This window comes from Spea bombifrons, chromosome 8 (genome assembly GCF_027358695.1).
Source record: "Spea bombifrons isolate aSpeBom1 chromosome 8, aSpeBom1.2.pri, whole genome shotgun sequence".
NCBI lineage: Eukaryota > Metazoa > Chordata > Amphibia > Anura > Pelobatidae > Spea > Spea bombifrons.
Window position 1 is genome coordinate 21,630,997 of NC_071094.1, and position 21,208 is coordinate 21,652,204.

General features: G+C 47.4%; 1 long non-coding RNA gene across 1 annotated transcript in view; it reads right to left on the reverse strand.

Moving 5' to 3' along the window:
• Positions 1-2,911: 2,911 nt before the first annotated feature.
• LOC128502623 (uncharacterized) overlaps positions 2,912-21,208 on the reverse strand; it is a 113,428-nt gene continuing 95,131 nt past the window's right edge. Inside the window, exon 2 of the long non-coding RNA XR_008355156.1 lies at positions 2,912-3,130. This is a non-coding gene — a long non-coding RNA (uncharacterized LOC128502623). The remainder of the gene's footprint in view (positions 3,131-21,208) is intronic.

Consider the following 21,208-nt stretch of genomic DNA (forward strand, 5'->3'; position numbering starts at 1 on the left):
TAACACAAAGCACAAACTAAAGCACTGTAGCACCACTAGTAAGATTAGCTTAACTTTAAAAATGATATAAATTTTACGAATTTGGGGACAAGCCAGGGAAATTGCTAGCTAGGGCGCTGCAGGCGAAAAGGGCCCAGAGCTATTTGCTCCGGATTCGTGATGGCCACAATCAGCTACACTTCCACTCCCATAAAATCGCTGAGAGATTCCGGCAGTATTACTCCTCTCTCTACAATCTCCCTCCTAGCCAGGCCCCCCTTCGGAGGTTCAGCGGGCCACCGCTGGCTTCCTGGCTGCGCACCTTCAAAAGGTTTTGTCTGCGGACGACAGTAAGCTCCTTGAGGACCCGATCACGTTGTCCGAGGTCGAATCCGCCGTCAAGAGCTCTCCCTCTGGCAAGAGCCCGGGTCCGGACGGCTTCTCAGCCGCTTATTATAAGAAATTTCTACCTCTCCTGGGCCCCCGCCTAGTCACCCACTTTAATGCTATAGCTAGAGGCGAGCCCTTTGACCCCCGAGCGCTCGATGCCAGTATTGTGGTCATTCCGAAGCCTGACAAAAATCTGGACCTCTGCAGTAGCTATAGACCGATCTCACTGATCAATGTAGATGTCAAGCTGTTTGCAAAAATCCTCGCTAACCGCCTTCGCCCCCTCTTGCCAGGTCTGATTCACCCGGATCAGGTTGGCTTTGTGCCGGGGAGGGAGGCGAGGGACAACACGATCAGGGTCATAGATATTGTTGCGCATGCCCAGCATTTCCGGACCCCGATGATTCTTGCCTCAATGGATGCCGAAAAGGCATTCGACCAGGTTTCCTGGTCCTTTTTATTTAAGGTCCTGGAGGGTATCGGTCTGGGCACGCGGTTCCTGACCTGTATACGTGCGTTGCATGCCTCTCCCATGGCCCGAGTTACGGTCAATGGTCTCCAGTCAGAGGGGCTGACCCTTTCCAACGGGACGCGCCAGGGCTGCCCTCTCTCCCCCATCTTGTTCCTCCTGGCGGTTGAGCCGCTTGCAACGGCAGTCCGATCAGACCCGGCAACCAAAGCATTGAGATAGCGGGTCGCTCCCATGCGATCTCGCTGTTTGTGACGATGTCCTTGTGACACTCTCGGACCCGTGCCGCTCGCTCCCTGCTTTGTTGTCCCTGCTTGAGCATTTCCATTATCTATCCAATTATAAAATTAACCTGTCCAAGTCTGAGGTGATGGGGTTCCATCTTCCGTCGGACCTTTCCCATCATATCCGCTCCACGATGCCATTTCGCTGGAAGGATGACTATATCAAATACCTGGGCGTCCTCATTCCCTTGGACTTGTCTCAGATTAAGGCCTTGAACTTTGACCCCCTTTTGACTACCCTTCAGGCCGACTTGACTAAGTGGGCCTTCCCCCATGTGTCCTGGTTTGGCAGGGTTAGTGTCCTTAAATGAATGTTTTACCCCGTTTTCTTTATCTTTTACAGACATTACCCGTCTTCCTCCCCCGACCCTACTTTCGTAAGTGTCACAGTGCCTTTCTTCGGTATATCTGGAATAATACGCCTCCTAGGCTTTCCTTTTCTTACCTGACCAGACCAAAGACGTCGGGAGGAATGGGTCTCCCTAATTTGGAGCTGTACTGGCGGGCCGCTCATCTCCGACGCGTAGTGGAGTGGTCTGTTGGCTCCAACAGGCCTTGGCTTCAGGTTGAGGCCGCGGCCGTTTCCTGCCCCCTCGGTGTCCTTCCCTGGATCTCTGAATCGCAGAGGTGTGTTGTTCATACACCTCATCCCCTGATTACGTCAACACTGAGGGCGTTCAGGGGGGCGGTGCGTGCTGGAGGTGTCATTCTGGAACCCTCTCCCCTATTTCCTATCTCGGGGCATCCTGACTTTGCTCCTGGGGGAGATGCCGCTCGGATGGCGTCCCTTACGCCTCCTAATGTTTCCGTACTTCGGGTTTACCATGTCTCCCATGGCTCTACGTGTAAACTGCTGACGGAACTGACCGGTGACCCGACCAACACCTTCCCGATTGTCTTCCTATACCACCAGGTTCAGCATTTCCTCAAATCCTCCGGTGCCCTTGCTGGTGGGACTCGTGCCCTTACCGAGTTTGAAAAGCTTTGTTTGGCTGACAAAGTACCTCCATATCTCCTCTCTGCCCTGTACGCCATTCAGCTCGCCCCGGTAGTACTTACCAAACCGTATTACTTTAGCCTCCGGGAGGGAGACCTGGGGATCTCTTTTTCCCTGGAGGAGTGGGAGAGGATGCTTATGATCGTGCACAAGGGGACCGTCTCCAGCAGAGTGCAGGAAACGCTCTTTAAACACTTAAGGACCGGGCTCAGTTTTCGTTTTGTACCCTGTGGGACCGCAGCTGTTTTGACACTTTTGAGGTGCTTGTGTTCAGCTGTAATTTTCTCCTCACCCATTTAGTGTACCCACATAAGTTATATATTGTTTTTTTCAGGACAAGATGGGCTTTCTTCGGATACCATTATTTTGATCGTATCATCTTATTTACTATAAAAAAAATAAAAAAACATGGTGAAAAATTGAAAGAAACACATTTTATGACTTTTATTTGAAAAATCTTTTACTCACCTAAAAAAGCAAGTAAAAAAACTAGCTAAATAGATTCTACTACTTGTCCTGAGTTTAGAAATACCCAATGTTTTTATGTTTTTTTGCTGTTTTTTGTAAGTTATAGGGCAATAAGTACAAGCAGCGTCTTATGATTTCCAAATCTTTTTTAACAAATCTGGTCAGTCTGCCTCCATCTCCTCTTTGGAAGATCTTTGAAGCCAGTTAACTCAATTTAACCCCCTCAAACCATATATTTTTGAAAACTAGACACCCCAGGGTATTCCAAATGCTGTTATTTTAACCCTTTCCATGCACCAATTATAGAACTACACTTTGTCAAACTTTGTAATAGTATTTTTTTTTATTTTTTTTTCACACAAATTGTACTTTAGTTATAGATATACAGGTTCTGGTATATGTCACTGTCAAACAACCCCCCAATATGTGTTCAGGAACATCTCCTGAGTGCAGTGATACCCGACATGCATGGGTTTGTCGGGTTGTTTGAGATTTAAAATGCCACATTTGGGAAGTGCGCTTTTTTTCTCCATTTTGGTCAGTCTGTACCTATGCCCTATCTTTGAGCTTGGCCACTCCAATTTACCCCATCAGCCATTTTTTTTATATATTAGACACCCCTTGGGTATTTGAAGTGCTTTTATTTTAACTCTTTGTTGAGATTTTTGAGAAATTTTAGCACTTGCTCAAAATAATAAACTTTATTTTTTTATTTTATTTTATTTTTTAATACTTTTTTTTATATTTTTTTTTTACACATTTTGCAATGTACTGGATGGTTCATCTAGTGACATCACTGCATAATTATTTTTAAATGTTAGCACATTTTTTTTTATTTTTTTTCCATTTTTTATTTTTTTTTGAATATTTTACTAATCACATAGTGATTAGAAAGATGGGTTCCATTGACTTGCATGGTTGAATGCAGTACCTGTATTCAACCTGCAAGTGGAGCCAGAGTTCTCTAGAGGGTCTGGAGACCGTCTAGCTAACTCTTTCATCTTTATTGTTTATTTTCCCGGTCACAGCCCACCCAGAGGTAAGTGTTTGGTGTCGCTGGATGCCTCCGGATCGAGGCATTCCAGCGACACCATTTAAGTTTAGGAGGCGATCGCCTCCTAAACGCTTTTAAAACGGGCATCCTGTTGACGCCCCGGGGAGGGGCCAGACATGGCCCCCGATGCCGATCTCGGCGTTACTGAATGCCTCGACATCGAGGCATTACAGTAACGCCGTTTAAGCGAAGAAAGTGATCGTTGATCACTTTCTAAGCTTATTTAATTTTATGACGGTTCAGGACCGTCAAAGGTCATTTAGCGACCTTCATGTCATGACAGTCCTGAACCGGCAAAGGTCGCGAAGGGGTTAAACTTGTCACCCAATGGTACAAGGTCCCCCTGGACCTGAATAGGTTTTTGCCCCAGATCCCTCCTACCTGCTGGCGCTGCAATTCCCTCCCTGGTTTCGTCTTCCATACATGGTGGTCGTGCCCGGCAATCCAACCATTCTGGGACGCGGTGTCTGAGGTTATCCGGGAGGTGGCTGACCAGTCTTTCATAGCTACACCGGCATCCGTCCTTCTGCACCATAACGCTAGCCCTTACAAGTCCTATAAAGGCTCCGTCAAATTCCATTTAATAAATGCTGCCCTCACCACAATTCCCAGATCCTGGAAGTCCGCCAGCACTCCCTCTATGTCGGCCTGGTTCAGACGCGTCAAATTTATCTATCAAATGGAGGTCCTCACGGGGGCCTCTAGGGGCCAAGAGCACTCGGTCGACCTCCAGTGGTTCCACTGGCGCACCTACGTTGCCTCCCTTGCTGATCGCCTGCCCTCCTTGGTGCCTTGAGCCCTTCACTGTCTCTTGACTCCACTTCGGATCTCTGATTTCAGTCCATTTAGTTGTTTATTTGTTTTTGATTTTCCTTTTGATTACCACTCATGTTGTGTATGTTTTTACACGAAATGTTATGTACCTAACTTACCTGCGGGGTGGGATTGCCGGTACCCCGGCCATAAATCCCTCTCCTACTTAAGTTGTCCTTTTCCTCCAGGTACTTTTGTTGTTGTTGTCTCTGACGTTTTGCCTACAGTCACTGTTTGTCGCATACGGTTGATATGACGCACAGATCTCTTTGCCTTTTCTAGACAATGTACCCCTATGTCCGTGCTGACAATTTATTGGCCTGTAACCTGTGGGAGGCGTACCCTCCTGACTTTGTACCATGTGTATCTTGTTTTTGCGATGCTGCTGTTGTGATTTTGTGCTCTGACATATTTGTTTTGCAATAAACGGTGAATTGAAAAAAAACTTTAAAATTTAAAAATGATAAACTAAATTAATAATAATTTGGGATTTCTTATGTTAATATAATTAATAATTATCAACTTCTAGTTTAAGCTTAAGGGTAGTAGTGGACGGATTAATCTTTATGTGGGATAAATTCTACCTGACAGAATAGCTCAAGTACACTAAGATAAAATATAACAGGTAATTTAGCTAAAATTATTATAATATTATTAATTATAATTATTAACACACTAGTAGTCGTCCACTATGTCTCACGTTACAACGGGTATTGGAGACACCGGAATCAGGCAGGATCCAAGGAAACAGTAAGTTCAAAAGAGCCGAGGTCAGGATTCCGGAGGACAGGATAAACGGTAAACACGAAGATCAGGAATGTATAAACGCAGTCTGTGGAAACTAGCACAAGGCATAGAAGACCATCAGAAGGCAAGGTTACTACAGTTTGATGGATTTAAATAGAAATCCGGAATGGAAGTTCGAATTTGCCGCCAAAACCATCATGACGTCACTTCGGTGTCAGGAATTGCAGCCATCTTGTGTGTAGCGTAATCTCCCTTCATAAAGTCCTGCAGTTCGAGAGCACCAAAGCGGATTGCCGTGAGGCAGCTGGATTACCATCGTCTGCCTCTTTGAAAGACTGAGGCAGAGGACGTGCGGTGGAGGGGGGTCTCCCTCTCCTCCGTGGCGGTTGCTGCTGAGGTGGACGTGTGGTGGAGGAAAGTCTCCCTCTCTTCCCTGGCGGCTGCTGCTGAGGTGAACGTGTGGTGGAGAGGGATCTCCCTCTCCTCCGTGGCGGCTGCTGCGGTGGTGGCTTTGTGGTGGAGGGAGGTCTCCCTCTCCTCTGTGGCGGCTGCTGCAGGGGTGGCCGTGCGGTGGTCTCCCTCTCCCCTGTGGCAGCTGCTGCTGTGGCGTTGGAACAGGAATGAGCGACATGTAGTTGACCAGACCAACAGGGTATAGGTATGCCAGGCAGCAGTGCGGGATACAGCAGTAGCAAGACAGCAGTTGAAATAACTAGATAATATCTGCTCACAGCAGTGAGCTCAGCATACAGGATAACCAAGCACTGAATAGAAGTCAATGCTCGTTTTAAACCTCCCGCCCTCTCTTGCCCCGCCCCTGGTTAGTGACATCACGCACTGTGCGTCCTTTCGTCGCCATGGAGGCAGGAGATAAGAGGGGGGCGTGGTGAGCGCGCCCGCCCTTCTGTTCCCATCCCGGCGAACGAAGAGGACACACAGAGGAGGAGCCTTTGTGAGGATTCACGATCCATGGTTTCAGGAGTGGCGTGTGGAACACAGGGTGCACCTTCAGAGAAGGGGGCAGCCGCAATTCTACGGCCACTGGAGAGAAGACTCGAGTCACTGTGTATAGTCCAGCGAATTTGGGACCCAGTTTCTTAGAGGGGCAACTCAACTTGAGGTGTCTGGTGGACACCTGGACTGTAAGAGGGACCAACAGAACAAAGAGCTGGTCTTCATGGTAATAGAACCCGTCTTTCTGGTATATGTCAGAGGTTACGGACGGGGTCCAAGCAGAGGTACGGAGGGGTTCCCATAAGGGTTGTGTGAGTGTTAGGAAGTGTCCCGAAGACAACACCGTGTCTTGTTCTTGGGGATGTGACGTCGGTGTTTCAAACATGCGAGAAAGGGAGTCGGCCTTGGTATTACGGGAACTGGTGTTGTGGTCTGTACGTAATGTGGAGATGAAATCGTGAAAAGAACAAAGACCATCTGGCAAGCCTGGGTTGTAGACACCTAGCTCCCTGAAGAACGCCAGGTTTTTGTGGTCCGTATAGACGGTGATGAGGAGTACCTTCCAATAAATGGTGCCACTCTTCCAACGCCAATTTCATAGCCAACAGCTCTTTCTCGCCCACATTATAGTTTAGTTCAGCAGGGTTTAACGTACGGGAGAAGAAAGCAACAGGATGTAGTTGATTATCATGGTCATCCCTCTGGGATAATACTGCTCCTACTGTGGAGTCGGATGCATCTACATCAAGAACGTACGGTCTGTGTGGTACTGGGAGCATCAAAATAGGGGCTGTGGTGAATCTCTCTTTCAAGATAGGTTGGATAACCTTGGAGAAATTCCTGATGAATTTTCTATAGAAATTTGCAAACCTAACGAACCGTTGGACACCTTTCCTTTCTGTAGGGGGTGGCCACTGCAGGATGGTTGTCACCTTCTTGGGGTCCATCTCGACCTTTGTAGGCGATAGGATAAAACCGAGGAAGTCCACTGATTCAGTATCACACACATTTTTCGGGCTTAGCATATAATCCATTTTCCCTGAGACGCATCAGCACTTTGGTGACGTGTCCCCTGTGCAGGGTGAGTGAAGGGGAGTAGACCAGTATGTCATCAAGGTAAACGACGACGAAGTTGTCCAACATGTCTATAAACACGTCGCTCCTGAAAAGTTGGAAGGTTGCTGGAGCATTGCACAGGACATAGGGCATCACTAGATATTCAAAATGTCTATAGCGTGATCGAAACGCTGTTCTCCATTCATGTCCCTCCTTGTAGGCTCCCCTCAAGTCAATTTTAGTGAACACGGTAGCCGAGCGAAGGCGTTCCATCAGTTCTGAAATGAGAGGCAAAGGGTACCGGTTTTTCACTGTTATGTTGTTCATGTGGTGTTTAAACCAAATATAAAAATATATCTCACAAAGGTTTGTCTACATTCAAAGGTATTTATTATAAGGTAACAACACAGCAAACACATTTATCTCATATATACACGCATAGCCAAACCCCACAGGACAACAACCCCCTTTTATCTCTCTCTCTATACATATAACAATTCCCTTCAACACAATTTGATCTCACCCATTATTAAGCCTCCAGATCCGATAATAGCTCACTGCTGAGAGCTGACTCTTACCACATCCACCATGGAGGAAAAGGAACTGAAAGAGTCCATGTGTGGTATTATACTATATACCCTTCATTTGACATCACATCCTGTTTCATCACTTCCTTTAGTGAACTGTGGGAGGGAAGGATTCTAAGAACGCCCACCTTAACCTATTCCCTTTGTTTATGGGGACAAGACAAGTTATTACAGTTCAGTGCTCTATAGTCGACACAAGGGCGCAAACCACCATCTTTTTTTGGACACAAAGAAGATGCATGCGCCTGCCGGGGACGTGGAAGGCCGTATGAATCCTTTGGCCAGGTTCTCATCTATATAGTCTTTTAATGTGGCCGACCCGACATAGGGTAGATTCGGCCAAAAGGAATAGGAGCACCTGGGTGTAGATCGATGGTACAGTCATATTCCCTGTGACATCCGAGAAGACATACTGTTTGGTATAGTTGTTCAATCATACACCTAACTATATGCCTACAAAATCCCTGACTTTGTACAAGTGTACCTGGAAGATTTGATGCTGTTCTGGACAATATTTGATAACAATATTTGATAACACCAAATATTCATACACCTATACAAAGAATTTCTCTTCTTGTTGCAAGTTTTTGGGTCCCTCACATAGGTATTGTAGAATGACTGCCACGTATCTTTTTCAGCATATCTGTAAAACATATTTTTGTGTAGCTGGTTGCTAAGGTGTTGGGTCATATTTTTCCTGTGAGAAGCTAGACCATTTTTTTTTGCAAACTAGTAATAGTTGAGTGACAACTATTCAGAATGAGACGTCCTTACGCCACATGCCCAGGGCAGGGAAGAAGCACAGTACGTTGCTGGTCACATAAGAAAAAAATTAATGGTACAGGTCCGGCGAGTGACCCAACACGGACCTGCAATCACCATGATCTCAGGTGTTGTTGAGAGCTCCAGGGGCAGCTGCTTTGGATGCAGGCCTGGCCCAAGACATTGTGCTACCTTGGTCCAAGGGTGAAGTGCTGCCCTCCACATACATGTTTTTTTTTTAAATAAAAGTGAATTAAAGTCATGCAAATAAATTAAATCAAACTGTATTCTCTTATCTCATCTCTCCTCCTTTTTATCTTTATTTCTCTTTTTCTCCTTTTTTCATTCTCTCCCCTTTCTCCCAATCTCTCTCCTTTCTCCTCATTCATGTCTCCTTTCCTCCATCTCTGATCTTTCTCATTGTGACGGAACCCTCCATCACTGGGGCCACTGGAGAGCCCTGACAGCCAGCCTCCTCCCTATTGACTATGGGCCCTGGGTTTGTAAAGACTTCTGTGCCTACCCCCAGCAGTATATCATCCCATCACTATCTGAGGGGATTATCTCCGGCAGACGGTCAGGATCGGCCACCAGGGAGTGACTGCCATTGTTTTAATTTAATATCAGACCCCTCTACCCCATGGTGCATTATTATGTTATATAAATCAGCCCCCCCCCATTGTATTGTTAATCCCGTTACTGCCCCTGTTGTCTCTGAGAGGCAGATTAAGGGTTCGGTTTGTATCCCAATATCTTGTTTTATGTAAATGTGTGTTTTGCTGGATATATCCAGCCCTGTGTGTCTATAATAAATCAGTCTTCGTTTGGTTTTACCCTACACTGAGTCTCGGCTAGTGACTGGGGAACCGGGGAAAGTGTGTTGTCCCAGGCTAAGGGAGCACAAGTCAGCGGAGGTAGCCGGTCGGACTAGCCAGATCCGTGACACTCATCATCTCTGCCTTCTCACGCTCTCTCCCCTTGCTCCCCATCGCTCCTCTTTCTCATTATCTCCCCCTTCTTTTTTTTCTTCCCTTTCTGTCTACTCCTCATGATCTCTCCCCATATATTTGTTTTTATCTTGCCATATTATGCCTTACACACCAAATCTGCCATATGAGCATAAAAACCTAATGTGCAGTCTGTCATATGCAACCAGGGGTGGATTAACAATGGGATATGTGGGATAAAATTGGGTATCTTGCCACCAGGACCCCCCACTTGCTGCTTACTTGTTACAGTATGTGTATTATGTATGTGTCTACACTGCACCAAATCCATACAGTAGTTATTGTGCTGGGCGATGTGGAAGCCCACATGGGGGCCCACCTGGTGCATGGGGGCTCTCTCCTGATGCAGGTGTATTTGCAGAGACACAGACTCCATTACGGGCATCAGTGATAGCACAGTCAGCTTCCTGTTTCTTACTTCCTATCATGTGACATGGTCAGTCTGTTACAAGCTTTCTTTTTAGTCAGAGGCAGTCAACATGGTTTTTTGCTTGTAAAGGAAGAATCATGATTGCTGTATGCATCAACCTGTAACTACAGGAAAATAGATCCTGGCTCCTACCTGCAGAGCATTTATGTTTGTCACAACCCTGGGTTGTTTTAACTATTGTTTGTGGTTCTTATCCCCTTTTCCCCTGAGCAATTGCCCACGGATTTTAAACCCTCATAACACGGACACCATTGATCCCACAGAGCGTTTTTTTTTCGTGGAGTTAGCTCACAGATGGTAGGGTAAAGACCAGGAGTGGTTTGGAGAGGGAGTGTAACGATTATGGTGAGGTAGGACCCCAGATGGCAGAGTTAGCCAGGCCAAACAGGAACCAGAAAGTCAGAGAACCAACCGGGTCAGACAGGTAATCAGGATAAGCCAAATCAGAATCCAGAGACGAGGTCAAACAAGCCGAATCAAATACCAGACGAACAGGAATCAGGAGCCAAATCAGGAGACAGGAACGAAGTCAGCAAGCCGGGTCAAACGAAGAAATAGTCACAGCAACTCGTACAGGAAAACCACAGAATACACCAACCAAGGGTGAACCAGAAGAGGAAATCCAGGTTTAAATAGGGACAGGTGGAGGTGTGTCCTGCATTAAGGAGGTCATCCGAGGCTATAAGAACACGTTATGTATGTAACGTGTAATATTACTTTTTGGCCACACGGTGGCGCTGTGCTACCTGTTTGCCGCGTGGTCGGCCACGCGGTGAAGACGCCGACCGGGTAGCGGTGGTACTAGCTGCCCGGGAAGCCGGCTGAGGAGGCAGCGTCGCGGGACCAGCCACGGCGCGGGACCGGAGAGGCAGGTAAGTCCTTACAGTACCCCCCCCTCGAGAACCGCCCGAAGGGCGACCAGGACCCCTGCCAGGCCTCCCGGGGTATTTGGAATGGAAGAGGCGAACCAGCCGAGGCGCGCGGACTTCGGAGGCGGGCACCCAAGATCTTTCTTCAGGTCCATAACCCTTCCAGTGAACCAGATATTGCAGAGCACCCCGGAAGATGCGGGAATCGAGGATGGAACGGATCTCGTAGTTCTCCGAGGAAGTGACAGAAACGGGACCAGGGCTGGCCAGAGGACGAGTAAAACGGGAGAACAACACTGGCTTCAGGAGGGAGACATGAAACATGCGAGGAATACGAAGGTTACGTGGCAGGTTCAGTTCATATGTGACAGGGTTGATACGGCGGAGGATGGAGTATGGTCCAATAAAGCACGGTGCTAGTTTTTGCGAAGGACAGCGAAGGCGTATGTGACGGGTAGAGAGCCACACCTTGTCTCCAGGCATATAGGAAGGGGCAGGTAACCTTTTACGGTCATAATACCTCTTTTGTGTCTGAGAAGCAGCTATGGACGCAGAACGGACAGAGGACCAAACAGAAGACAGGTGTTTTAGGTGTGCGTCCAAAGCAGGTACCCCTACCTCTGGGGTGTCTGTAGGCAAAACAACCGGGTGGAAACCGTAGACACAATAAAAGGGAGTGTGTTGGGTGGAGCCTTGCACGGAGTTATTGAGGGCGAACTCCGCAAGCGGGAGGAGGTCAGCCCAGTCGTTCTGGTTGTCGTTAACAAAAGCTCGTAGATATTGTTCAAGGCGCTGATTAGAACGTTCCGCTGCCCCGTTGGTTTGGGGGTGATAAGCCGTGGAAAAGGACAGGGTGATACCTATGGCTTTACAGAAGGACCTCCAGAACCGGGAGATGAACTGGACTCCACGGTCAGATACGATGTCCTGGGGAATTCCGTGGAGTCTAACAACTTCTCTCATGAAGATGTCCGCGAGTTCTCTGGCTGAGGGAAGTTTAACTAGCGGAACAAAATGAACCATCCTGGAAAAGCGGTCCACGATGGTGAGTATGGTGGTGTAGCGGCGGGATAGAGGAAGTTCCACTATGAAGTCCATGGCAATATGGGTCCAGGGACGACAAGGCACTGGAAGGGGCCGTAGGTGACCAGCTGGAGGAGTCCTGGGGGTCTTGGTAGTGGCACATATGCGGCAGGATCTGAGGTAATCAGCCACGTCTTGTCTCCAGGAGGGCCACCAAAAACGGAGGCCTAGGGCCTGGCAGGTGCGTCGAAGACCAAGGTGGCCAGAAAACTTTGTGGAATGGTGTAACTGAAGTATCCTTTCACGGTACACAGGAGGTACAAACAGTTTGCCAGGTGGGGTATGGGCTGGAGCAGATGGTTGGCTGGCTTGAATGCGTTGCAGGAGGGGAGAAGCAACGGCTAGAGATACAGCGGAGATAATACGGTTAGCTGGGACGATGGGTTCCGGGTCTGGTTTCTCCTCTGTGGCTGTGCAGAACATACGGGATAAAGCGTCGGCCTTGGTATTTTTAGACCCCGGGCGATAGGAAATAACATAATTAAAACGGGATAAGAAGAGAGTCCATCGTGCTTGCCTGGGGGTTAAACGTTTGGCATCAGCAATATACTGGAGGTTCTTGTGGTCTGTGAGAATAGTAACAGGTATGCGGGAACCCTCCAGGAGATGACGCCACTCAGTAAGGGCGAGGATGACTGCCAGTAGTTCCCGGTTGCCGATGTCATAGTTCCTCTCCGCATGAGAAAAGCGTTTGGAAAAGAACCCACAAGGATGTAGCGGCCCTTCATATGTTTTCCGCTGAGATAAGACCGCTCCAGCGCCGATTTCTGAAGCGTCTACTTCTATAACGAAGGGTTGAGAGACATCAGGGTGAACGAGGACCGGAGCAGACACAAACAGATTCTTCAATTTCTGGAAGGCCTGAACAGCGGAGGCAGGCCAATTATGACAGTCAGACCCCTTTTTAGTGAGCGCAGTCATGGGAGCCACAACCTTAGAAAAGTCTCGGATAAATCGTCTATAATAGTTAGCAAAGCCGAGGAACCTCTGGAGGGCTTTCAGTCCTTGTGGTTGAGGCCATTGCAGAATGGCATGCAGCTTGTCAGGATCCATTTCAAACCCTGTATCGCTAATGACATAACCAAGGAAAGGTACGCGGGAAACTTCAAATACGCATTTCTCCAATTTAGCGTATAAACGGTTTTCACGAAGGCGTGCCAGGACCTTTTTAACGTGTATCCGATGTGAAATAGGGTCCGGCGAGTGGATAAGTATGTCATCAAGGTAGATGACAACGAATTGGTGAAGATAGTCCCGGAAACAGTCATTAACGAATTCCTGAAATACTGCTGGGGCGTTACAGAGCCCAAATGGCATTACTGTATACTCGTAATGGCCAGAGCGGGTATTAAAAGCTGTCTTCCACTCATCGTTCTGACGGATACGAATGAGGTTGTAAGCACCACGTAAGTCCAATTTAGTGAACACCTTTGATCCCTTCAGGCGGTCGAACAACTCGGTAATGAGTGGCAAGGGGTATGTGTTTTTAATGGTGATTCGATTGAGGCCCCGATAGTCTATGCACGGGCGTAGACCGCCATCTTTTTTAGACACAAAAAAGAAGCCTGCACCGGCGGGAGAAGCGGAGCGGCGGATAAAGCCCTTTTGGAGGTTTTCTTGGACGTAGGCCTCCATGGCCTCAGTCTCGGCCGGGGATAACGGATACACTCTGCCCCTTGGGGGTACGGTGCCAGGAAGCAGGTCAATAGGGCAATCATAGGGACGGTGAGGAGGCAAGGAGTCAGCCTCTTTCTTATCAAACACGTCAGCATATCCCTGGTATTGCGGAGGCAGGGTGGTGGTATCTAAAGAGGCGATTTTCACTAAGCATGGTTGAGGGAACATGCAGGAGGAGCACCGCCAGGAAGTGATCTCACGGGTAGACCAATCGATGTCAGGGTTATGCAGCTGCAGCCAAGGGTAGCCCAAGACAATGGGGGCAGCTGGAGTAGTTATCACATGGAGCGTTATAGTCTCTGTATGGAGAACCCCAACTCTGAGACGAAGCGGGATAGTTTCGTGGGTCACCGCTGCAGGTTGAAGAGGTCGACCGTCAATGGCCTCCACGAAGATCGGGGAGGTTTTCTCCTGCAAGGGTATATTGTGGAGCCTGCAGAAGTCATGGTCAATAAAGTTTCCTGCAGCTCCAGAGTCTATAAGGGCTGGAGCCAGAATGGTGCTTTCCTGAATAGTGAGAGATGTAGGCACAAACATACGAGGCGCCCGGTCATGGGGAAAGGCAGCAGAAAGGCCTAGAGGAGGTACCCCAACCCTCCTTAGGCCTTGTAGTTTCCCTGCTTCACAGGGCAGGAACGCACATAATGTCCTTGTTTGCCACAGTACATACAGAGGTTCTGTTGCCGCCGCAGGGATCTCTCTTCCTCAGAGAGACGTGTGGAGCCGATCTGCATGGGCTCCTCAGGCGGAAGAGAAGCAGAGTCAGAAGAAGCCGGACGTGGAACAAAACGTACTGGAGCCCTCCTTTGGCGATCTCGCTGTACCTGGCGTTCCCGGAGGCGCAGATCAATGTGGCCAATGTAGGCGATGAGTTCTTCCAAATCCGTGGGCAGGTCCCGGGCAGCCACCTCATCTTTTAGGCGGTCAGATAGGCCATTAGTGAAGGCAGCAACCAAGGCATCGTTGTTCCATGCCACTTCTGCAGCCAGGGTACGGAACTCAATTGCATAGTCAGATAAACTGCGTGTACCCTGACGCAGTGAAAAAAGACTTGACGAGGCAATATGGCCGCGACCCGGCCTATCAAACACTTGACGGAAAGTGGTTACAAAGTCAGTATAATCGTTGACCACTGGAGAATTGCGTTCCCAAAGAGGAGTTGCCCAGGCCAGAGCCCTGTCAGTGAGTAGGGAGATGACATACCCCACACGAGCTCTGTCGGAAGGAAACAAGTAGGGAGACATCTCAAAGTTAATGGAGCACTGATTGAGGAATCCACGACAGGTAGCAGGATCTCCTCCATATCTGGGAGGAGGTGGTAAACGGAGGGTATGAAGACCTGGATCAGCAGGCGGTGGAACAGCAACAGGTGCAGCAGCAGGCACAGGAGGAGGACCACGTGCTGGATCGGTCCTCGCCAGGAGTGTTTGCAAAGCCTGCGTAAACTGGTCCATGCGATGATCCAGACTTTCAATACGGGCTTCACAGGTAGACATCTTCTGGCCAATCTCCGCGGGGTCCATGGTGACCCTTGGTACTGTAACGATTATGGTGAGGTAGGACCCCAGATGGCAGAGTTAGCCAGGCCAAACAGGAACCAGAAAGTCAGAGAACCAACCGGGTCAGACAGGTAATCAGGATAAGCCAAATCAGAATCCAGAGACGAGGTCAAACAAGCCGAATCAAATACCAGACGAACAGGAATCAGGAGCCAAATCAGGAGACAGGAACAAAGTCAGCAAGCCGGGTCAAACGAAGAAATAGTCACAGCAACTCGTACAGGAAAACCACAGAATACACCAACCAAGGGTGAACCAGAAGAGGAAGTCCAGGTTTAAATAGGGACAGGTGGAGGTGTGTCCTGCATTAAGGAGGTCACCCGAGGCTATAAGAACACGTTATGTATGTAACGTGTAATATTACTTTTTGGCCACACGGTGGCGCTGTGCTACCTGTTTGCCGCGTGGTCGGCCACGCGGTGAAGACGCCGACCGGGTAGCGGTGGTACTAGCTGCCCGGGAAGCCGGCTGAGGAGGCAGCGTCGCGGGACCAGCCACGGCGCGGGACCGGAGAGGCAGGTAAGTCCTTACAGGGAGGCTCCGATGGATCCCCAGGTGCTGTGACTTCCAGGAGAGCAGGGGTCAGCCGGGACGGTTACGGAAGACCCGGCCGGCTATATCGCCTTCCATCCCGGGGAAACATTAAACCGCTACAGCTCGGGGTCCCCATAGCGGTACCCCGGGATCACTGCCACTCCCTCAGGATCAACCCGAAACAGCGGATTGGGGTTATACAGACATTGCGGGGCTTGGTGGCCTCAGTATGGTGCCGGGGTGTCTGGGCAGGGCGGGAGTATGTTACTGTGATTTATGACCCTTCCATTGTTGAACTGTGTATAAGGCTGTGCGTTTCCCAAATAAAGTGTTGATATTCCCCCTGGACATTAGCCTAGCTGTGAGAGGGGCCTACAGTCCAGATCCTGTAGGAAGTAGTGTTCTGCAAAATCATCCATCTGATCTGCTGTCCCAGTGTAAGCTCTAGAGTAGCTTGAATGATTTAACATGTATTCTGCAACATGGATCCTCATCCAGTGAGAGCGCTATGAAGCACTATCCAGATACAGCACGTGGATGAAAGAGCTTGGAGCTCTCCCTTTTGCTTGTGTAACTGAGTCCTGAGTGGTAAGGAATATCATCTCACCCTGCCATGCTTATAAGGCATTATATGTACTTTTGACATTAATAAAGTATAATCAGCCCTTCTGGTGGATCTCAGTGATAGCCTTCATATGAAGGCAATTGTTTTATTCTTGGTTTCAGTAAAGGGCCTCAACTGGTACACCAATCAGCCATTAGGGTGAAGCCTGATGGTGGGTATGCAGAGCTTGGGAGGGTGCTGGGCCCTGGTAGCCAGATTATGGCGGCACTTACATCATTAGGCAGCCAGGACCACCTCATTATCACCATTGTGGCCCTGCTGACAACGATACATTACCTAGACCCATCTTGCAGAAATAAAGGTCAGATGTATGTCTTTATGATGGATAGTGGGTTCAGGACCTTGAAACTTCAACTCTCCTGCCGAATCCCGTGTTTCTAAGGTCCCATTTTTATACCTTCCAGTTGAGACTGGTAGCAGCCCTGCTTAAGATATGAAGAGGATATTCCCCATGTACAGCATCTGGAGTCCCATGGTAAACCAAGCAGATAAAAACAATGAATAACTATGCAGGCAGTTCCTAGACTTTTGCTGTTAAACAGCTATTGTAGTACAGTCAATATTACTGTGAGACCCAAAGTTTAGTTATAATTGGTTCATTTTAGTTGAATACAGTAGAAACATGGGTGGGTCTAGGGTTAGTGGAGCCTGGGTGCAGTACTTCTTGTGCACCCCCTGTAACTAACATGCACATTCTAATACGCTCTTCTTCTAACACCCACTCACCCAATGTCAGGATAAGGGCCAGGGAGTCGAGGAGAAGCCCAGATGCAGGTGATACCAGGGGCTCTGTCTATACCTCACCATGCATAGTAACTGGTAGGTAGGTACAGACATATCAGGAAAATGCAAACAGAACTGTTTACACCACAAAGGCCCAGACTGAAGGGCAAAGCAAGTATATAAGGGCAGTGCTACACCCAGGTATCATCGTTCAGCTGTCCAGAAACTAATGGCAGGGGTGCGTCTGAGAGGGAAGGGTGGACATTAGTGGCTGCAGGCAGGTATGACAGTAGGTATAATTATCATATAGTCCAGCTGGCAGGGTGGAATCCTGACCCACTAACAATGTACACCTACACAGACAGACAGACTCATATATATATATATATATATATATATATATATATATATATATATATATATATATATATATATATATACACACACACACATTTCTGCTCCTCCTTTTCATCTCCTAGATGCTGCTAACTCTGGGCTCACCCAACACCATACACTGAGACCATACACTAAAACACTTTAACACTATACAGTAACCCACACACTGTAAAACCATATGTTGACACACATCCACACAAATGCCATACACACACACACCAGACAGTCACACATGAAAACATCACACTCTACTACGTATGCACACATCATACACACACAGTCTCCCTCCCTGTGTTTCATTTGCCAATGATCAATTAGCTTTTTAAACTTCAACTTGGATTAGCCAACACAATGTGCCATGGGAACATAGCAGTGATGGTTGCTGATAAAGGGCCTCTGTATGCCTATGAAGATATTCCATTAAAACTCAACCGTTTTCCAACTATAATAGTCATTTACTACAATAACAATCTCTACACTGTATTTCTGATCCATTTGATGCTATTTAACATCAATTACATTTTCTTTCAAAAACAAACAAAAGGACCAGGCTGTTTTTTTTTTTATTTTTTGTTTCAACACTCTAGCAGTGTTTAGTTGTAATTTTCTTCTCTCTGATTTAGTGAACCCACAAAAGGTATATGTTGTTTTTTCGGAACAAGAAGGGCTTTTTTCAGATACTATTTTTAGATCATATCATCTAATTTACCATAAAAAAATTAAAATACGGTGAAAATATTTGAAAAAAAATACACCTAAATAGATTTAGCCCTATATATGCCACTCTGCCTCCCTGATATTCCTTTTACCCCCTATATGCCACTCCCCAGATTTACCAGTGTTTCCCTAGACTTATCCTCCGTGCTTCAGATTCCTTGGTGTCTAGTGGGGGCAGCCGATGGAGGTCTGTGCGATGCGTGCAGACAACCTCCGCTGCTGCTGCCGGGATTTCCGCGGGGGCTTCTATGAATGAGCACCGGAAGGTCACGTGATGCCTGCGCTCCATCATAAAAGCCCCAGAGGAAGTGCCGGCAGCAGCGGAGGTTGAATGCGCGCATCGCACAGACGTCCTCCGACTGCCAGAGAGAAGGATCCCGGTCCCCTGGTCTTAGTCTTGTAGTCAGACCTCTATTTGAAGTCTGATTAGAAGACGACCTCGGATATAGGACGATGGTTATTTTTCTGAGCAAATACGGTGTTTTAGTTTGTATATGATACTATGCTAACAATGCTGGTGAAAAAGTCAAATATGCGCTGGGAAGATGGTGATGAGCCATTTAAAGACGGAACAGATCATCTCCTGAAGAAGTCAGAGTGGGGATGAAAGATAAAGTTTGATTAGGGGTTTGTGTTTTTTACATCTAATTTTGTATTGCATTTTTTGAGGACATGTATTGAAGATGTTCCTGGATATTTACATGGATTTTATACATACTCTCCCTTCTTCCGATATAGAGACAAAAGGTGATTGTTGTTGACCTTATTTGCATGTGCCTACCTAGAATCCCTTGTGGTTGTGGCAGCACCATGAGATTTCTGAGGGAAAATGTATGGTGTCTGTAGATGAGTGTTTAATAATGCTTCTACTTCCTTCTGACCTCTGCATTGTAAGCATGTTTTTAATAAATATTGAATGATTCTGTGAGCTGCTCATTTTCTTCCATGTGATATGATCAGGTGGAGGAGACTCCTAGTTGGATATAAGATCTTATGTTTGTCAGTTGCTCTATGTATATAGCGAGATGTTTGTTTATATAGATATGTTGCACTGTTATGTATGTATATTTTTACTTGAAGGTCTACTCACCTGTGTCATGCCACTCTCACCCTTCTCTGCTTCCCCCACTGCAGGCCTTGCAAAAGCTCTGTGACCACAGAGTAGGCCGAAGCCAAGGCCTATAGTAGTGGGCGTCTACCTGCGTTCTTGATCGCGGTAGCACGTTAGGCCAAAACTGCGGTTATTTGAACATTGAGAGACAGAATAACAACAAAAAAACCAGAATAACACATTTTTAAATAAATTATAAATTGATTTGATCCCCCTATAAATCAGCAAGATATCTGGCTCCCAGGTGTCTTTTTATACAGGTAACAAACTGAGATTAGGAACACTCCCTTTAAGAGAGTGCTCCTAATCTCAGCTCGTTACCTGTATCAAAGACACCTGTCCACAGAAGCAATCAATCAATTAGATTCCAAATTCTCCACCATGGCCAAGACCAAGGATGTCAGGGACAAGATTATAGACCTACACAAGGCTGGAATGGGCTACAAGACCATAACCAAGCAGCTTGGTGAAAAGGTGACAACAGTTGGTGCGATTATTCGCAAATGGAAGAAACACAAAATAAATGTCAATCTCCCTCGGTCTGGGGCTCCATGCAAGATCTCACCTCATGGAGTTTCAATGATTATGAGAACGGTGAGAAATCAGCCCAGAACTACACGGGAGGATCTTGTCAATGATCTCAAGGCAGCTGGGACCATAGTCACCAAGAAAGCAATTGGTAACACACTACGCCGTGAAGGACTGAAATCCTGCATTGCCCACACTGTCCCCCTGCTCAAGAAAGCACATGTACAGGCCCAGTCTGAAGTTTGCCAATGAACATCTGAATGATTCAGAGGAGAACTGGGTGAAAGTGTTTTTGGGTTAGATGAGACCAAAATAGTGCTATTTGGCATCAACTCGCCATGTTTGGAGGAGGAATGCTGCCTATGACCCCAAGAACACCATCCCCATCGTCAAACATGGAGGTGGAAACATTATGCTTTGGGGGTGCTTTTCTGCTGAGTAACAGGACAACTTCACCATATAAAAAGGGACCATCAAATCTTGGGTGACTACCTCTTTCCTTCAGCCAGGGCATTGAAATGGGTTGTGGATGGGTATTCTAGCATGACAATGACCCAAACACACGGCCAAGGCAACAAAGGAGTGGCTCAAGAAGAAGCACATTAAGGTCCTGGGGTGGCCTAGCCAGTCTCCAGACCTTAATCCCATAGAAAATCCGTGAAGGGAGCTGAATGTTTGAGTTCCCAAATGTCAGCCTCGAAAACTTAATGACTTGGAGAGGATCTGCAAAGAGGAGTGGGACAAAATCCCTCCTGAGATGTGTGCAAACCTGGTGCCCAGCTACAAGAAACATCTAACCTCTGTGATTGCCAACAAGGGTCTTGCCACCAAGTACTAAGTAATGTTTCGCAAAGGGGTCAAATACTTATTTCACTGAGTGAAATGCAAATCAATTTATAACTTATTTGAAATGCGTTATTCTGTCTCTCACTGTTCAAATAAACCTTTAAAATTATAGACTGATCATATCTTTGTCAGTGGGCAAACGTACAAAATCAGCAGGGGATCAAATACTTTACTGTATCCACCAATAATGTTCACACACAGAAACAGTGAACCAGGTGCTGTGGAATAACTCCTCTCTGGCAACCAATCCAGTGAGGAGCTTGTTCAGCACAGGGGAGGAGTAGACTGTCAGACTGTGACCACTTTACTCCACTGTTCCAGAACTTTCGTTCCTGTAAGTCCTTGGATCACAAATTTCTGTTCTTCTCTGCTCCCTTGCTACAGACCCCCCATTGGATTCTCCGTTATTTGACATTTGGCTCTCCTGTTGGACAAACCCGCTTGTCTGTTTCCTGACCCTAGCTTGGACTACCGTTTTCTCTGATCGCCACCGGCGATCTGACCTATTGGACTGTTCCTGACATTGTTGGGGACTATCCTATG